This window comes from Bacillus rossius, chromosome 13 (assembly GCF_032445375.1).
Source record: "Bacillus rossius redtenbacheri isolate Brsri chromosome 13, Brsri_v3, whole genome shotgun sequence".
NCBI classification, from domain to species: domain Eukaryota; kingdom Metazoa; phylum Arthropoda; class Insecta; order Phasmatodea; family Bacillidae; genus Bacillus; species Bacillus rossius.
This window is the reverse complement of record NC_086340.1, coordinates 36,734,313-36,755,497: the sequence shown is the minus strand read 5'-3', so window position 1 is coordinate 36,755,497 and position 21,185 is coordinate 36,734,313. Positions and strand designations below refer to the sequence as shown.

General features: G+C 38.0%; 1 protein-coding gene and 1 long non-coding RNA gene across 3 annotated transcripts in view; one reads left to right on the top strand and one right to left on the bottom strand.

Annotated features, from left to right (window-relative positions):
- Positions 1 to 21,185, top strand: part of LOC134538455 (protein-L-histidine N-pros-methyltransferase) — a 731,139-nt gene that overhangs the window by 94,800 nt on the left and 615,154 nt on the right. The gene's annotated exons all lie outside the window — the stretch shown is intronic.
- Positions 14,977 to 19,821, bottom strand: LOC134538454 (uncharacterized). The gene is made up of 2 exons (XR_010076148.1): positions 18,982 to 19,821; positions 14,977 to 16,755 (listed from the first exon to the last, which is right to left on the bottom strand). It is a non-coding gene; the product is annotated as an uncharacterized LOC134538454 (long non-coding RNA).

Genomic DNA, 21,185 nt, shown 5'->3' with positions numbered 1-21,185 from the left:
GGTTATCTTCTAACCTCCACCCATTGTGTTCAGGAGTAAGAATGGTTGGTGGTTTTTCATTTTCATGATTCCATATGCTAGAAATATAATTTGCTCGGAGAAATTGTTGAAATAACTCAGTTTTACATGGTGGTAAATTGCTAGCATCAAAATCTTTTAAAATTTCTGGATTGAATTCTTCATTAACATTATATACGCTGTAATTATTTAAAAACAGCTGAAGCCGGGCAGCATCAAAGTCGAGTATACCAGGAACACTATAAATTTCGCAGATACATTTTTGGACCTTTTTGAAAATATCTTCTTGTATGTGCTCATCGGTAAACTACTCTGGATCTCCAAACTGCATAAAAGCTCGCTGATATTCATGTTTCTTCATCAATATATTAAATAGTCTTGTTTACCTTTTTTTAAAAAGGCAGGATTGAAGTCACATCCAGTCAATGCATGAAATCCTGGCAAACTTCTACACAATGATGGTCCCAATGCTCGTAAACCTTTGTCAAATTAATATATTTTTAGTTATTTATGGTGCCTGCGTTTAACCATACATTTGAATCATCATTTTTCAAATTATGCATATGTCCTAACACAATTATCACAATATCAGTATCAGAACATCTTATCACAAAATTTTCTTGAACGACTATATTACAAACATGAAAAACAAGGTTCTTCAGAATTACATGACACCGGTTCAACTGATTCTAATTCAACACATGGCTCAACACATGGCTCAGGTATTACAATAGGTTCAAACATAGTACTAGCTGGACTTGAGTTTGATACTACATCTAAATCAGTAACTGTAGAATTATTTTGTTGACTTGAGGTAGATGCTGTACATGGATCATTATTACAGCACTAAAATTACTTGGTAGGCGTGATGTCGATGCAACTGACGTATTTTCAAAGATACTCGATGAATTTTTTTTTAGCATTTCTTGGTTCTTCTGAAATTGGGGAGTAAAACTTTTTTTTGGCAAAACAGTAAAATTTTTGTAACATTCTCGATGATAACCATTATCATACAAATCATCCGGTAAAACTACGTCTTTGAATTTTAGGTTATGAATATTATACGCTGTTTTAAAACGTTTTTGCACTTTTTAAATGTCTCTTCGGTAAATAACTTTAATTTATCATGATATTGTTTACAAAACGTTCATTTCAATTTTTTTTTTCCGTGATTTTCACTATTGCTTATAACTTTATATCATTCACAAATGACACAATGTAAACAACAAAAACATGTGCTCTCACAGACCCGAACCATACTGTATATTATAGGTTGCGCGAAAAGGGCACATACACACTAGATTGAGACAGATTGTGAGTTTAAGAAGGGGAACCGAGTTATTATGGTCGTCTCACTCGCTCTGAAACGCATGCATAGTGCTCTCGCGCTCGTACTCCTGGCTGAATATTTTTTGTGTTTAGGGGATGTTTGGTCACTACAATTTGTCTGACTGATGAAATATAACTTTGTAATAGTTACTTTAATAACATATTTAAAAATCAGACATGTAAAAATAAGTTAACTTCATGTATTTTTTGTGGAGCTTTAAAGCGTCTGACAAAAGTTCTGGTCCATAATAAGTGTCTGACACTTATGATACGACTTCAGAATAATATTCTACAATATATATAAATCAGGAATATAAATTTAAGTTAAATAACTTTTGCTGTTAGTTAACTTTCTCGCCTGGTACCAGCCCAGGTGTCACAGGGCGAGCTCCACAAGCACGCAGGTATTCAAAGCACACGAGACGCTACTGAGAACCTAAGGTTTCATCTGTGTGAAAATAAGTTATGTCTTATCGCTCTGGGATCTTACTCTAACAGGAGGCCTTCGTACACATGTACGCAGCAAGATACAGAAAAGTGAGAAAAATAAATAAACTGACAATAAATTACAGTCAAATACCAAAATAACATAAAACAATTTCAAATAAATCCAGTTCATGTTAGATTGCAAATTAAGTGCTGTAAATGATGTAATGTCTATTGTTTATGAAATTATAACTCAAGAGTTTCTATTGTTCGTGGCTGTAGCTTATAGACACTTATTCAACAATATAATATAATTCTGACATTACAATAATAAAATCTTAAAATGTAACAATTAATTAGACAATAATAAATAAACAAAATCTGAACGAAAACTGTTGTTATCGTACAGCATGTAACATTAGACACCAGCTTATATTGCCTCGCTTTCAGTAAGTATTAATCTATGTTGTTCATTCTTAAGGTTTTTTAATGCACAGCGTCTTAGCTCTCGGTGTACGGCTCCTGTGTTAGTTATTTAACCCTTTCTTATATTTAGATAGTAACAATATTGACAGTTATTTGAGTGGATTTTGGATTTCATTGTTAGCCTGAGGCCAAACAAACGATTGGTCGAGACAAAAACGTAAACACTTACACTGTATCGACATAACTTAGTTTTAAATTATAAAATGTATAGATAAGTCTTTGTTTATTTTTATCATTATTGTTTCAAACGAAGGCCAGACGTTCTTTAAGAGTTTAAAAGACGTTCTGGTTAAAAAAAAAAAAAAAAAAAGCTTAAACATTCATCGAAAATCGGAGAATTTAGTTAGCAAGACTTAATTTTACTCATTCCGTCAAGACGTACACAAGGGCACTACGATCATAATTTTGTAATGATTAAAGGGGGAAGTAATTGAAAAAATTGGTCAAAAATAGCTAAAAAAATAAATTGTTTTCAGGTGCAAAAGGACTGCCCTTGGAGAATCCGCGTACCGAATTTCACGTATCTGGGCCCTTTGGTCTCCTCGCTACGTGAAAGACAGACAGACAAACTCTTTTATTAATGTAGATTCCAAATTTCCAGTCTTTCAAACTGGTACTTTTTTTTTAATGCAATTGATGTAAACGCGTCTTGTGAAACGGGTTGATTTGAGTGTAAAGATAGGTTGGGGGAGGGGGGGGGGGGGGTGAAATTGGATAGGCGTGGAACGAGTACGAAAATGTTCGTCCGAAAAAGACGACCGCATAGGCGCGACCGACGGGCGTGTCAATCATCCCGCGAAGAAACCTCCCCCCCTCCCCTCTACACAAGTAGGTAATTATAGTATGTATGGGGACACCGGTGGGTGGTGGGGGAGCCGGGGAGCCACGGCGGCCATCTTGGTTTACGTCACTTCCGGCGACCATCTTGGATTACGTCATTTCCGGCGGCCATCTTGGATTACATCACTTCCTGCAGCCATCTTGGATTTGACCTTTACCTTTGAACCCGGAGGCCATTTTGTTTTTCTAGAACTTTCCTCCATTTTGTTTTCTTGATCATTCCGCCATTTTGAGTTTCGTCCGCCATCTTGAAAATCTTTATTTATTATCCGATTTTAATGAAAAAAATTTTAAATTTAAAAAAATTAAATAATCAAAATTTTAAAATAAAATTAAAAATATTATTTAATAAAATTTTAATTAAAAACCTACGCATCGAACACCCCACTCCTCTAAATTACAAATACATCATCTAGCACCCCCACCCCTCTGTTACAATGACATCGTCATCGAACACCCCACTCATTCCTGTTACAATTTTTCGTTACATCCACCATCTTGGAAAATCATAATTATTAACTTAGAAAATCAGGAAAAAAAATATACCATCGTTGTCTGCTGGAGGCAACCATCTTATTTAGTGGAGACTACCATCTTGATTTCATCTGGTGGGTGTCGTCATCGGTTGTAGGTTTCTAAAGTATGTTAGTGTATGTAAGGTCGAGTTAAAATTCTCTACCAACATTGTTATGAACCTTATAGACCAAAATCCACAGAATCCACAAGATCCACAAAATCCACAGTCACTTTGTTGTTGTAACCGACATTTTTTCTTAAAGTCTTATCACTTATAGGTTTTAACTAAAATATATGTTATCAATACTGTCGTTGTGGATGCGTTAGTTAAAGTAATGATAATTTAAAAAACATTTATTACTCCATCTTAGCTGACCAGAAATTTTTCATAGTCCTATCATACATGTAAACATACTAAATAAATTAATGTTTGTGTATTCGTGTTTAAAACTGCATGGAAGCAGATATTTAGGTGTTTGTGTATAATATCATTTCTTAGTGTTCGTGTTTGCGTTCCTGTGTTTAAAAGCTGCATGGAAGCAGATATTTTAGGCGTTTGTGTCTAATTACATGATCATTTTACGATATCAAATTAAGTATAAGTACCTTGAGGAATATAGGGCATTAATTAAAAAAAATAATAAGCGATATGTAGGTAAAATTATATTTACTGAATCAAAGAAATATATTGTACAAAACAAAACCCTCAAGGAGAGAAAAATATACTTGTCAAACGAAGCTATAAAAAAAACAGAAACTATATACAAAAACGAAAACTGTTTACAACAAAAAGACTGGAACTATACAACAGATAATTCATCTCCAACATAGCCGTGGGGAACCGTATGGATGCCATCCTCACATATTTGGCGCTTATCATCCTCCCATGTTATGGCCAGCTTATTTGTGCTCTCGCTATAGAGCACCTGCTGCCTCGAGCGTATGGCCCTAACTGCTACTCGTCGTGTGTGGTGATCGTGCAGGGCATCCAGGTAGTCCCTGAATGTTATGCGGTTTTTGACCACACACCGCTGGATACCCTTGGCCTTCTTCTCAACTTTGTCACCACACTTGTATGCATACAGTTTGGCCCGCAGACCGACAAACTCACTCATCACTTTCCCCCCACACTCATCCTTAAACTTTCCGACAACCTTTTTGTTGATGGGGGAGAAGCAAGGGTGGTCGGAAGGGTAGCAGCTGGTGTCGAACTTCTCCATGAGTGTAGGATCGGCTTTGAGGTCATGGTAGAAATCATCGGTTTGTATCTCGTATACGAAACTATCGGTGTCCATGTATGCCAGATGAATGTTTTCTGCATATCTGGGTTTCATTGTGCTGTAATGGAAGTCGTACATGAGTGTTTTTGAGAGATCAAGTACTGCGAGTCCGGCATAGATTGGCTTATCGAAAATTATGGTCTCATGGTTCAGGTGGACTAGAGTCAAGTTCGGTTCATACATTGTGCGGTCCTTGAAGGATGGACGACACACCAGTTTCTTGAACCGCTTCTCGGAACATACCAACTCCATTTTGAGCCTCCGCCTCTTGTTCTCCATCAGTTTCCCGAAAGTACTGTTTACAGCGAGCTTAAAGAACTCCTTCTCGAATTCGTTGGCTGCAGCCTTGCGCTTATTGGTGTTGAGCTTAATGTATGGCTCCAACCACGCCGACTGCTCAAACTGGAGGACTCTGTGTACCTTAGTAACTATCAACCCATGTGATACTGCTTGCTGGAGGTTTCTGTAGTGTACAATGTAATGTTCCTTAATTTCTAGTGTTGTCATGAGCTTTGATTGTTTGGAGCCGGGCGGACATTGATTGATGGGGAGAAACGGAAGGTCTTTGTGACTTTCGTGGAGTTCAGTAGGGTACTCCACGTCACATTCGATAATGTACCCGATAGGAGAATTTTCTGGAATAGTCATGACATCAATAGATGTGTCTGACCATTTGAAATGTCGAATCGGAAGCGACAGCGACATCGCCCACCCGTACAAATTATTTGCATCAATGTACTGTAGATATGTGGATGGCTTGGACACATCATGTGTCTCAGGAACGTATTTGTTGTTACCCACACAATGACGTTTGATGCTTTGCGCTACACCCCCACGAATACCTGCTTCCACAAACATATACATATCGTAATCTGTCAGAAGCTCGAGTTGTACTCCTGTGGTGCGAAGCATCGCATCGAAAGCGAACCCAGGACAGGAAATGTAGTGTGACGGGTCTAGACTGTACGTCTCCAAGCAAAGACTGCGAAAATTCTCGAATACGTCCGCCAAAATCAGGACATCTGTCTTTAGGTACAAGTCAGCGTACTCCCCCAAAGTAGCACACTGAAACTTGTCCCAGACATTTTGTGCGTGAGCGTAATCCGCCTCGGAAATACCAGAATCAGTCAGAATATTAAAGAACTCATCGATAGATGGAAGACTAGTATCGTCTAGTCGAGCAAAAGAATCAACGAAGTCGTAGGGGAAGACTCCCTTGCGAGTAACCAACTCCAACTCATCAGGAGCGAAAAACTCAGCAGTACTGACAAACTTGTCTGCAGGCAAGAACTCTGCGAGCGAAGCAAGACCCCGACTCATGAAACGGAACGTATCGACAAACTGAATGCTGAACTTATCATGCAACTTCTTGGAAAAAGTTATCAACTTCTCTTCCGAATTAGGAATGATGAAGATGTCTTTAGTGTCGTACCCCAACTTCCTGATAATGAAGTTCTGGTCGTACGCCAGGTTGTGGAAGAACACAATCATCTTTTTTGGTCTGCGCCTGAGAAGGTTGCAGTCATTACATGCAGGTCCAATAAATTCGCCGGTGAAGTGATTATGATCACGAACTTTCTTTACGACCCCTCCAAACTTTCCTCCACAGTAGCAACAACACCTTGCTTGCAGAAAAGCAGTGTTTTGTGCATGTGTGAGCGGAGTCATAGGAACAGACATAGAAAATATTTTCTGCACGTCATGTCCAATCTCCACAATGCGGGATATGAATTTATCTTCTGCGTCACAACCGCGATACACTTCAGGCTGTGAAGGAAGTGAAGAAGTGAGGTGTACTGGAATCACGGAGTTATCTGCTTTCACGTAAATGCAGTAGCTGTACGCTTTATGCTTTTGATACTGCAGTGTGTATGCTTCATCAGGATTCGGGTGACATGTATGGATTTTCTCCAGAATAGCTTCAAAGTCGCAATATACCACGATGGGCATTTTATCACTGTGATGGAAGTTTTTGAACTTCAAAACAGGAGGCAAACCATTTTCATCAACCTGGGGCATTTCCATCCTAACAGCAGCATGCTGTTTACAGAGCTCACTGTGTTTTTCCAAACACTGAAGACCAGTAAGCCCGCTAACCCTATCCTGATCATCATAATGCTTGAAGCATCTTTTGCAAACATGAATAGCCTCAGTGTGTGTAGTGATTTGGGACCGAACCAGAGCAGAAAAATTATTGATGTAGGCGAAATGGGACGAATTGTCATTGACCAAGAGCAGAAGATCGAAATGATGTTCTTTTTCTTCAGGAGCGACTCGTGCAGGAACAACATTCAGATTCTCGTCGATACTGTAAATGTTGATGGAGACTCCGGGGTTCTGTTTTTCAAACAGCGGTATTTGCTTGATTGGAGTAGGGGAGTCAATGTTGTTGAAGTTGAACTTCCCCTCCAAGTCATGGTAGCGCTGGTTGACACGTTCAGGATGCTCACCTTCCACGTACTTAACAAGAATTGACCACTTGAAGCACATGTGGTCTTCGAGGTTTTGCGGATTGATCACAGCGTATTTGTCTTTGATGGAAGTAGGTAATTCAATGTAGGAGCTGGCACGGAGTGGATCAAGCTTGTTTATTCGGAGTTGAAGTCGCTTAACGGCCGACAAAGTCCATCCGGACCCCTTACCCATGTAATCTTCCTCCTCCTTGCAGATCTTGGAGATGGACTCGGTAACTGCCTCCTCCACCTCATGAACTGCGTAGAGGGGAACATTCATGGTTTTGAAGGCCCTCTTGTCTTCACAGGCATCTACTGGTTTTTCGTAGTCGCACTCAAGAACGACATTAAACTTCAGCGGTCCATTCTCTTCAATCTCCTCCTCAAGTTGGCTTATTATTTTTGCCTTGATGGAGTCCAGGTACGTACAAATGTCCTTGGCAGAACTTGACGTATTTACAGCAACATAAGTCTTCAAGTTGCCCTTGAATCCCACTTCGGCGGTGATGAAGCCATGGGTATTGGCCAAACCCGCGCCGGTCACCACCTTTGTTCGGCTGGTCGATGGTTTAGGCAGTACTGCTGGCTTAACTGCTGCCATTCTCTGCTTCTTTGTTGGAGGCGGAGCAGGCCCCTTGCACACCTTAATGTGGTTGCGAAGAGTGTCAGCCCTGACGAACTCTTTAGCACAGTTCGTGCAGGAATGTGCTATGCAGTTAGGGTTAAGACCGCAAGCCGACTTCTCATGTAGTCTGGCGACATCAGCACGGGCGAAGGCCTTATAGCAGAAGCTACACCGGGTGCCTGATGTCGTGGCGACAGCACCAGTACATGTTGACAGGTGCTGCTGCATCTTGTCGCTGCGTGCGACCATCTTGCCACATAGGTGGCACTGCTGGTAGTCACGATGCTGGTTCTCGGCACACTGTCGCTCGTGCCGGTAGCGGTTCTTAGCTGCCGTGAAGGTAGCAGAGCAGAAACGGCATTTCTGCGCGGTAAATGCCATCTCGACAATCGGTAGACTGGTCTCAACGTACGGAACACGCGAAGGAAGCTCGACGTACGGAGAACTATAACATAAGAATAAAGAAAACAATGTAGCTAGATGTTACATGAAAACACACATATCCTCAAAACTCTAGCCTCAAGCTTTCTAACCTAAACTACTAGCAATGTTACTAAATAAAAAAGTTGCAAACATAACCTCAAAACTCTAGCCCTCAAGCTTTCTAACCTAACTTGATAGCAATGTAATAAATAAAAAAGTTACAAACATAACCTCAAAACTCTAGCCATCAAGCTTAATAACCTAACTTGATAGCAATGTTACTAAATAAAAAAAGTTGCAAACATAACCTCAAATTTCTTGCCCTCAAGCTTACTAACCTAAACTGTTAGCAATGTTACTAAATAAAAAAAAGTTACAAACATAACCTCAAAGCTACTCCTTCATTCATGTACAATCCTAAAAATGGTAGAATATTTAAAGTACTGATAAAAGTCAAAGCTGAAAAATATTCAATGTTATCTAAAAATGATTGATTACATAACCTCAAAACTACTCTAATGCACAACCCAAAAATGCTAGAATTTTAAAGTACTGTTAAAAGTTTAAGCTAAACAATTCCTGGTTACCCACACATAAGTGTACAGAGAAAAAACTAGTTAGCTGATAACCTACGAAAAAGCTGAGAAACATTCAATGTTAACGAAACATGTAGCATACCTCAGAAAAAGATGAAGTGGAGCTGTAGAACACAAAGTAGCGTTGGCGGTAGAAATCGTGGTAGCAGCTAAACTCACACACGAACTAGCTCACTCAAACTCCAAGAACACAATGAAGCTCCGACAGCTAATCCCGGCCTTTTATAGCCGCGGACCTGCTTGTTCTTGGAAAAACCATTAGGAACATAGTATTTTTACCGAACCTACCAATAGGAATATAGTATGTGGAGGGGAAGTACCATTGTCTTCGGAAAAACCCAGCATGACTCATGCGCAGGTCGTAGCAGGTCTGTGAGGGGTGGGAGGTAGAAATGTAGGTAATAACTTAACATAGGAAACCACTCTCGGGTAAAACCACTAATGACCTAGGTGATGAGAGATTAGGTCGCGAGGCACTTCATGCATCGTGACTCATCACTCAGAAATGTCGTCTCGCAGTGCCGAGGGGACCCGAACAATAGACTTGACCGTGCATGTCACAACAGATCCATTAGTCGCCCGACTTTGTGGCGCCATGAGGCGCTCAGGTAGCAGTCATGGTCTACGGCAACAGACTCGTTAAAGTGTCATTACGAAGCACTCAAGCTGAGTTCGAGGAAAATACAGCTAAATATTCATTATAGATATGTAAGGAAATAAATAAAAAATAAATCGGGTAAGTTTAATACATTTGTTAAAAGTAAGAACACATTACAAAACTACAACATTTAAAATTTAACCTACATTTATTATGACCAACATTCGTTTAAAATTTTTTAGCATTTCATTGCGAACAATCAGTTGAACATCCACAGAATGACACATTTTGCTGATGTTCCAGGAACAAACCCTTTTCACAACCATTTAAGGAGACTTTCCTTAAGCTCTCTTTTCATTGGTCAAATAAAACATCTCCCTCTCTTCCCCTCATACAATGATGCTGCTTCACCATCACGCTAAAATTCTGTAAGACCAAACAAAATATACTTCCCTTAAACCTTATGGTAGAAATTTCATCCTAGGATGCTGTTACTGCATCTAGAAATTAAAAATTATATTATCTCATACAGGTTTTATTTACATGTCAGACTTAACCATCCTACCACACACTGGCTCACACTTACACACACATGCGTGCGCATGCGTGCACTGAGATTAAATACATACTTGCCCACATAATGTACTTTTATTTACAAAGGCAACATATTAAAACACATAATATTTAAATTTTGTGTAGATTGGATGGTACCAGGAAACCATACTGCAAAACGAGCGGACAACACTTGAGTCTTTACTATGATTGGGCTGACGGATTGCCTCTGAACGCCCTTACCTTCAACGACTTAGAATTAATACTTTTATCCATCAAAAAACAAAACAGTTTTACTAAGCAAACATACACCCCACACCCCTCAAAAAATTGTTATTACACAGGGCATTATTTACATGGCAGGAGACCGCACATACGAAGTGCGCAGCTTCAGGTTAGAAATATTGATTAAAATAACTGCTAAAGATGTTAATTTGTTTATGAAAAAACTGCACATGAAATACAGACACTTGGTTATTTACACACACATACATACATACATACATACATACATACATACATACATACATACATACATACATACATACATACACCCTGCATCGCTTCAGATGGAAGTACGATATTTTGAAAACCACTCAAGACTTACATCTGTTTATGAAAAGGAGCTAAAAATTAAAAATTTTCAAAGTTAATTTTAGAGATGAAACATCATGTGCAAGTCCTTGCATGCGAGAACATTTTATTACGCAATTATCTTCATTTTTCCCAAACCATAGGTCTGATGTCTGGATACCACACAAATCTCATACTTAACATATGCACTACGAGATGACTGCGCGCCAGTCCAAGCCCCCTGCGCTTAGAGACGAAACTGCACTAGAAGCATTAGCAAGCATTGCAATTATCTCGCTTCAGTAATGCAGATTCACCTCTGACTAGGTGGACCTCCTGAAACACTAAACATAGGACAGTGAAACACATTAAAATAATGCATTTCAAAATAATTGAATAATATAAAACACTGCATATTTCTCTAGAATCACCACGCAACTGACAGCCCTTTCAATCACAATTCTGCGAATGCTATCACAGAATGCTATATTAAGAAAGAAAGGATCATTCATTCCTTCATTATGGAACACAGTAATACATCACATGAAGAGAAACAAAAAAGGAACACACTTCGTTCTTAGACTCGTGCCGCCTCCTTGACAGAGAGAAAAGTTTTTACACATAAAATAGTATATATTTCTTTTCCAGCGATGAAGCTGTACTAATATCACCTTGACAAGCTTAGATGATCTAGGGAGAGACAAAGTAAATTAATTAACAATAAAAAAGTCGACTAAAATCATTTACAAACAATATACTTAATATTTCTTCGATTACATATTTTTCTCAATTTAATAAATGTGTGAACACAAAAATTTCCTTAAATCACTATTTATCAATTTTAAACTCTCATGTACATCAGGAAAAAATATATAGTTTCAGGCATTATTAGTTGTAATGTAAAAAATTCAAAACAGTTTCTTTGTGGGATGTGGAATGCTCACTCACGATCGAAAAAAGGAGGTGCTTCGCTGTAACACAAGGGGAGGGGGAAACCATCTTTAAAGTTGTCGTTGCTCATATATTTGGATATATAGTAATCAAACAAGTAATAACATTTGGTGGTATAATCTCCGGCTGATTAAAGTTTATTTGCTAACATGAATTCACAAATTAAACGAATCTCTAAGTACATTTGCTTATCTTTTATAGAAAAAAAATGCACAGATTGATTTTTTATCATGAATAACCAGGAGCACACTAAAAAACCAACGAAATTCTCGCCAATAATAACCAACAGCACACGAACAATAGAAAAAAAACATTTTCTCAGTAATCACATACAGCATGCGGAGAAAATCACCAAAATATTGTCAAGAATATCCATTAATACATGTAGAATACCAATAAAGTCTTGACATAAAAAAGGCTGAAGTGCACGGACAAAAATCATCAAATTCTTGTCAGGTAAAAAAAGCAGAAGCACATGAAAAAAAAAAAACCCAACAAAATTCTAACACAGTAAAGTTGAAGCACACGTAGAAATCTATCGAAATTTCATGTGAAAAAATAGGAGCACTCAGAGAAAACCATCAGGGAGAAGATGTTTAAAAACATTATAAATTATGAATTGTTTAAGAAAAAGTTCAAATTGAATCCTGCCAGATCTCTTTGCTTAAGCAAAGAGTTCACAAGCTGACTTGTGCTAGAACTCTCATGTTGCTTAAGCAAAGAGTTCACAAGCTGACTTGTGCTAGAACTCTCATGTTGCTTAAGCAAAGAGTTCACAAGCTGACTTGTGCTAGAACTCTCATGTTGCTTAAGCAAAGAGATCTGGCAGGATTCAATTTGAACTTTTTCTTAAACAATTCATAATTTATAATGTTTTTAAACATCTTCTCCCTGATGGTTTTCTCTGAGTGCTCCTATTTTTTCACATGAAATTTCGATAGATTTCTACGTGTGCTTCAACTTTACTGTGTTAGAATTTTGTTGGGTTTTTTTTTTTCATGTGCTTCTGCTTTTTTTACCTGACAAGAATTTGATGATTTTTGTCCGTGCACTTCAGCCTTTTTTATGTCAAGACTTTATTGGTATTCTACATGTATTAATGGATATTCTTGACAATATTTTGGTGATTTTCTCCGCATGCTGTATGTGATTACTGAGAAAATGTTTTTTTTTCTATTGTTCGTGTGCTGTTGGTTATTATTGGCGAGAATTTCGTTGGTTTTTTTAGTGTGCTCCTGGTTATTCATGATAAAAAATCAATCTGTGCATTTTTTTTCTATAAAAGATAAGCAAATGTACTTAGAGATTCGTTTAATTTGTGAATTCATGTTAGCAAATAAACTTTAATCAGCCGGAGATTATACCACCAAATGTTATTACTTGCTTGATTACTATATATCCAAATATATGAGCAACGACAACTTTAAAGATGGTTTCCCCCTCCCCTTGTGTTACAGCGAAGCACCTCCTTTTTTCGATCGTGAGTGAGCATTCCACATCCCACAAAGAAACTGTTTTGAATTTTTTACATTACAACTAATAATGCCTGAAACTATATATTTTTTCCTGATGTACATGAGAGTTTAAAATTGATAAATAGTGATTTAAGGAAATTTTTGTGTTCACACATTTATTAAATTGAGAAAAATATGTAATCGAAGAAATATTAAGTATATTGTCACGTGGTACCTAGCCGGTGCCACCACCATTTCTGTCACGATCCACTTTCGGAGGGGGGAGAGAATCGTAGCTCTTTACATAGAAACAACTCGCTTGGCATCAACTAGTCTTAACTTCATAAAATACTTTACTGTACCTAGGATCATAGGTTCGTCATCCCGTACAGGATGTCTGGTGAGAGCTGAACTAAGGAGATTTTGCAAAATAACATAATACTTAATTAAAATTATTTTATTCTTAAAGTCAAATACTCAACATCATTTTAAAGAACATTTAAATAGCGGGATTACAATTTAAAACAATAATCTCTTTACTTCCTTAACGATTGAACGACCTTACAAGAGAGAGAATGAGAGAACTTCACTAAACACTTCCCTAGTCCTTCCGAATACCTCAAATCATAATTAATACTTAAAATTAAAACAAAGATAAGTCCATACTCACATTTTCCGAAAAGCCTTTCTTGATCGATTACTTTAAAAAAATAACGTAGGGGCCTCTCCTGCCCTTGAAATCCCGAACGAACATTACATTTTAAAAACTATGACGCGTGACCCCTGACGAGGGCCATAGCCTCCGCCCGAAAGCTTGACGACTACATTATGACCTAACTTAAATTAAACGACTCGTGGCCTCTGGCGTCGACCATAGCTTCCGCCCGAAAGCTTGAATTCCTACATCACGAACGAACTAACAACTCGTGACCACAGGTGAGACGCATAGCCTCCGCCTGAGTGAGCCTGAATTCCTACATCACGAACGAACTAACAACTCGTGACCACAGGTGAGACGCATAGCCTCCGCCTGAGTGAGCCTGAATTCCTACATCACGAACGAACTAACAACTCGTGACCACAGGTGAGACGCATAGCCTCCGCCTGAGTGAGCCCCGAGTCACCACTCACTTGCGCTTAAATTCGCGCGCCCTGCCGCGCCTACCATAACAAAAGCTCGTTATTGAAGTCAAATTTACTAAACAACTAACTAGAACATCTGGGAAGACTACCCCCCCTCTACCCCAATGTGCAGGCCACACCGCGCGGCTTGTTACGACAGCGCGCCCCAGTAACTGCGGCCCGTGGCTGCGCCAGCGCGCGGCCAAACAAACAAACAAAATTCTGCAAGCCCGCAGCGCGCCGCGCCGGCCCCGTGCCCCAATTACATGGTCACGCCACTTGCGCTGACGAGTGAACAGAGCAGCCAGCCCAGAGTCCCGTCAGTAAAGTCCCTAAATTTGATTTCAACAACCCTGCAAAATTTCAACCCGCGACATAACCCTCCCCTCACAGAGCTCGAGCCCCATCGAGCTACCTCAAAATTACAAATTGTCTTTTTCCATTAAACCATAACTATAAATTCCTCATTTCACAAAAATAATAATTTTCTTAGTTCCTTGCTGTCTGAACATACATCTAGATTCTGCATAAGATTTATTTTAAAACAACAAGTATTCATAAAATTAAATGTAAAACTTTTATCTGGTTTGTTCTCACAGGAACCTTCAGAGGCTCGAGTTCTCAATTCTAAAAAAAATTGTTCTGTTAGTGAAGCTCTCTTTACAAATTAAATTACTGTTCTTAGTTTCTCAGTATTCGTTAAACAATGTGCGAATTCTTGATAATTATTATTATTTTTTTTTTTTCGGTTTCCGTTTATTACCATACTTCTTTCGTTCTTCAAAAAAAATTAAGTGTCCTTACAGTGTTTCAATTAATTAAACTCTTATCTCGTGAAGGTTGGTGCAACTCCTCGAAGTCAGTGTTGTCGAGAAGAGTAGCTCCCTGGGCTGGCCATCAGCAAACACCACTCAACTCCAACAGCTACTGGACTGGCTTCCAGGGCAGCTCACAACTTCTCCCCACATCTGCTTCGGAGTTGTGCCATCCTCATCACGAACAGATTACAATTCTGAAACATCATCAACAGGCATTACCATCACGCCTGACAAATACAAAACTAACTACTAAACTGCAATCGATGGGCAAGGATGCAAACACACAAAAAATAAAATTAATTAATTCAACTGCTAACATAAAGTATCCCACCCTTAGCATAATCTAATCAGGCAAATAATTTGATAGGAAAAACTTAAGGAAGGGAAACATGACCTCCAATGATTTTCCCTAACTCTTGAGTCTTGATCTTCTCTATACAGCAAATAGTCCCCACGAAGTAACTGGGTTGAAGGTCAGTTCACATGACCCACCCATAACCTCTTCTACTCTTCTTTTCTTCTGGGGGCAACCACAATGCCCACCAATCTCTCTCCATGGTGCCGAACCAGCTATCCCATGAGAGTAAACAACGTAGTCAATAGAAGCGCAGAGGGGAAACACCAATCTCTGGCTTGTCGAGTCATAAAACTGCTTTATCTTCTTCTTCTTCTTCTTCTGAGTAAAACATCTGATTAATCTTGCTACTATTCTTCCCAACAATAAAAAAAAGTTCATCAGGTATCTTCATAAAAAAACATTCTAACTAATAATAAGTCTTCTTTTTCTTCTTTTTTTTTTTTCTGTTAGATGTAATAGAAGGCCATGTTAGGGAGGTTATAGGGAAAAAGAGTGGCCAATTCCCACCCCATCACCCACCTAGATCATGACTAATTAACTTTTAAACTTTCTATTTCAAACAAATTAAAAAAAAACCATTTTTTTATTCAAACTTTTAAACTATAATTACTTTTACTTCATAACCTCAAAAGCTAATCAATAATTCTAAATGAAATTGTGATTTACTGCATCCTTGTTCCATCCGATCTGTTTGTTTATAACCTTTCTTGTAAAGTATAAAATTTTCAAACATTACTAATTAAAAAAAAATTAAATTCTGGTGTCCTTTGAGTTACAATTAACTTTACTATTTCTTAGCTTGAAATAATTTAAGTTTTCAGAACTATTTCATTGTCTAATTCACAACACTTAAAAATCAACTCAAAACAACAAATCATCAAAATCAATAAGATCATCTGACCTACCTATCAGTACTGTGAACTTGAACTGTTCGTACACATTTATAATAAGCTATTGTATTTAAATTCCAACCTAAATAAGGTTTAAAAAAAACTACTAATCCCTCTGTAAATTAAGAAAATTAACTTTAAAAATTAAACTTAAGGTATTAGTTCTTTTTGACAGCTACCACAACTCACTAGTTCCATTACCTTACTATAACCTAAAAAGTTCTGTAAATAATGTTTATAACAAAAAAAAACTCCAGTTACTGTCTTCCATAAAAAAAAATAAAACTTTACATGACCTTATTAATCTCCACTTGTAAGTCCATGGCTGCCAGCTTTCTCTTCTCTTGAATCTTCAGTCTTGGCTCTTGTTTCAGTGATCTTGTATCTTGTCTCTCGAACTCTTGTCATCTTGTAAACTGGACTGCTGCTCAGCTCATCTTAAGGAATCTGTAACAGTTTCAAAAATACATGTTAATTTAAATTACATAATTCCTGTTCTTTGGTCCTAAAAAAAAATTGTATTATTAGTACACATTACCCTGAAACAACATTATTATTCATTGTTTATTACTTAAAAAAAAATGCTTTACCATAAAATCCTTTTTTGTTCTTTTCATTAGGCCTATTTATTTTCCTTCTTCTTAATTAAATTCTGCTTCAAATGTTAATCCTAACTTAAGACCTACCATCTATTTATTATTCATTACCTACATTATTTATGTTACCCTAAAATTCCCATAAGTTTCTAATACTTCCTATCAAAGATATTCTCTCTAAAAAAAATTTACTTGTGACTCTTAACTTAACAAACTTAAAAAAAACTTTTACACTAGACTTAACTTATTATTCATTCTTAGTTACTAAATTTCTATTTGTAAACTTTAGTACTTACAAACAAAAACTGCCTATTTCTCTCTACCTCTTAATCTCTTTCAATTATTACAATAATAATGTTACCTTGCATCTTTAAACTTTCTTCTTTTCAATTAAATTAGACATCTCATAACAATAAAAATTCTGCCTATACTCTTCTTATGGGTGTACAAACCAACAACAAAATTTCAAATTCTCAAGTTTCCTTATATTTAAATTATGCAATACAAATAACCTCTGTGGTGCCTGTACCCTTTTAGGCCTACCACCTTCTCCTCTCACATCATGACAACTCTTATTCCTCGGGGTCTGTATTCACTGTTACAAATCAAATATCTCAAAAAAATTAAAAACAAATTTATTATTTTAAGAAAACAAAAATTTACATTGAATTTACTATGGAGCCTGGAAATCTTAATGTCTCACAGCAGCTAACATGACTAAATCCCATGGAACCCCAGGTTTACCTAACCTGTGCCCAAAAATTTAAGCATACCAGGCTTTCCCTGCACTGGTTTTACAGCATCACACACTATTTAGGGCCCCTGATCTGCCATCAGTCCCAAGGAGTTTTCCCACAACCCCTCTCTACACAAGCGCCTACCGCATTCCTCTCAATTGGCTATCGGTTTTACGGCATTCTTTTGGGATCCGACCATCAAGTTAGGGCTAATCGAACACTAAACCTCCATACTTCCAAACTAATGTAAATCAATTAAATTTTCTCTGTAAATTCTAAAAATCAAAAAAAATTATTCCAACATGCCAAAGAAACTTCCAAAAAAAATTCATAATCTTATCTTCAAACCCTTAAAATAAAAATAAATAGATTACTCTGTTTTCTCCTTAATAACTGTAAACTGTCAACAAATATTATGTCGTAAATTTAACTATGCTTACTGACTCTAAATCATAAAATCTCATTCGTCCTAATTAATAAACAACCAATTTCCTTGAAATCTCACTGTATCTCTCATACTCAAACTCCACTGGCTGAATATCTCAATAAATTCAAAAACAATTATCTAAACTCTTAAAGAAATTCCTCCCCAATTATTCAAACTTCTTCACATTATTTTATTTCATTACTTAAAACACCTTACTCAAAAAAATTAATTAATTCCCTTCCATTATTATTTGACCAGAAAAAACTTTCTCATTAATTAATTTATTAAAATTCAATTTCACATTAGGCAAGTACACTAACTCTCTACAGCAATGTTTCTCATTTCCCTCCTTCCTAACTGAATCCAATCTTACTTAACCTCCAGGGAATTTACCTCACAAAATAACCAAAAATTTCACTGTAGTGCCTATCTGCTATAGGCCCACTACACAGGGGGCTCTAACCCCACCAACAAACTTCATTGAAATGGTACCCTATCCCATACAGGATAGCCACTTCGGTACTACCATGGGGAACTCCTGCCCCAAACTATTCACAACTCTCAGGATTCTCCTGACCCTTAATTCCGTAGTCAGCCCATCTCCTATGGTCTGCGCTACAATTCCCTTTCTTCCCAGGGACACAACGCCTCACCTTAGGGTCCCTCGCCCTAATGAAAACATTAATTTTGTCTCTCTGTTCTTTTGGAGTAAATTCCCTCTACACACAAAATCTAGCCTTCCCAGTTTTCTCAATGCTTATCGATTTTATAGTGTACCTCCTTAATAATGTTTACAAATCCCAAAAAAATATTTTTAAAACCGAGGTAGAATTTAACTAACAAAAACATAAACAACTTACAACGAAACACTTCTAGCCTATACATCATACACTTCTTAAATTAAATTACTTACATACTGAAAGTTCCTCTTCTCCTAAAACACACTTAAATTTAAATTTATTTAACCAATAGTCTATTTTCTTATCGCTAAGTTACCGTACAGCTGATCAAAACAAGGTCACGGCCGTCCACGTCTCTGTACGTGCTCGTGACGTCACCGAATTCCATCAGGTGCGCCAACCCTCGCTTGCGGTTCCTCCGTTCTCCGCTAGGTCTCAGCACCTCCCCGTCACGTGTTCATTCTGCCACGTCCACTGACGTGTCGTTCTGAAACAACTCTCAACATTTTTCTAATTAAAACAAAACATCACTATAAATTCTATAACTCTCTTTTACATAAACTCTCGTTTTCTCTTTAATTCCTTTCTAACGTTTATCCTTCCCTCGACTGATTTAATTCGTACGTCTCGTCTCCTACGCGCACGAAAACAAAACAAACTTCTCTTGAAAATAATTCCTATTTACGAAAAAAACTTTATTTTAAATTTTAACTCTCTTAACCTACAATCTTAAAATTAATTTCAATTAAATTAAACCACTTGCATTATCTCTATTAATCATTTAAATTATAACGTATTCTCCTCACGTAAAAATCCCTGATAAACTCAACGACTTAAAACAACTTATCACTATAAACTTTATCCTTACAAGTATACTCAAATAATCATCTGTTACGTCAAAAAAAAAATCTCAAAGACTTCCTCCACTATAGACTAAAATTCCGTAATCCTCTCCTCAAGTAAACTCTTAATAACCTGCTATCAGAAGCTGAAACTAACTTAATAATAAACATAAAAATCTACCTCTCTCTCTCTCCAGAAATAGAACCTATCCGGCGAACTCTACCATTTCTGTCACGTGGTACCTAGCCGGTGCCACCACCATTTCTGTCACGATCCACTTTCGGAGGGGGGAGAGAATCGTAGCTCTTTACATAGAAACAACTCGCTTGGCATCAACTAGTCTTAACTTCATAAAATACTTTACTGTACCTAGGATCATAGGTTCGTCATCCCGTACAGGATGTCTGGTGAGAGCTGAACTAAGGAGATTTTGCAAAATAACATAATACTTAATTAAAATTATTTTATTCTTAAAGTCAAATACTCAACATCATTTTAAAGAACATTTAAATAGCGGGATTACAATTTAAAACAATAATCTCTTTACTTCCTTAACGATTGAACGACCTTACAAGAGAGAGAATGAGAGAACTTCACTAAACACTTCCCTAGTCCTTCCGAATACCTCAAATCATAATTAATACTTAAAATTAAAACAAAGATAAGTCCATACTCACATTTTCCGAAAAGCCTTTCTTGATCGATTACTTTAAAAAAATAACGTAGGGGCCTCTCCTGCCCTTGAAATCCCGAACGAACATTACATTTTAAAAACTATGACGCGTGACCCCTGACGAGGGCCATAGCCTCCGCCCGAAAGCTTGACGACTACATTATGACCTAACTTAAATTAAACGACTCGTGGCCTCTGGCGTCGACCATAGCTTCCGCCCGAAAGCTTGAATTCCTACATCACGAACGAACTAACAACTCGTGACCACAGGTGAGACGCATAGCCTCCGCCTGAGTGAGCCTGAATTCCTACATCACGAACGAACTAACAACTCGTGACCACAGGTGAGACGCATAGCCTCCGCCTGAGTGAGCCTGAATTCCTACATCACGAACGAACTAACAACTCGTGACCACAGGTGAGACGCATAGCCTCCGCCTGAGTGAGCCCCGAGTCACCACTCACTTGCGCTTAAATTCGCGCGCCCTGCCGCGCCTACCATAACAAAAGCTCGTTATTGAAGTCAAATTTACTAAACAACTAACTAGAACATCTGGGAAGACTACCCCCCCTCTACCCCAATGTGCAGGCCACACCGCGCGGCTTGTTACGACAGCGCGCCCCAGTAACTGCGGCCCGTGGCTGCGCCAGCGCGCGGCCAAACAAACAAACAAAATTCTGCAAGCCCGCAGCGCGCCGCGCCGGCCCCGTGCCCCAATTACATGGTCACGCCACTTGCGCTGACGAGTGAACAGAGCAGCCAGCCCAGAGTCCCGTCAGTAAAGTCCCTAAATTTGATTTCAACAACCCTGCAAAATTTCAACCCGCGACATAACCCTCCCCTCACAGAGCTCGAGCCCCATCGAGCTACCTCAAAATTACAAATTGTCTTTTTCCATTAAACCATAACTATAAATTCCT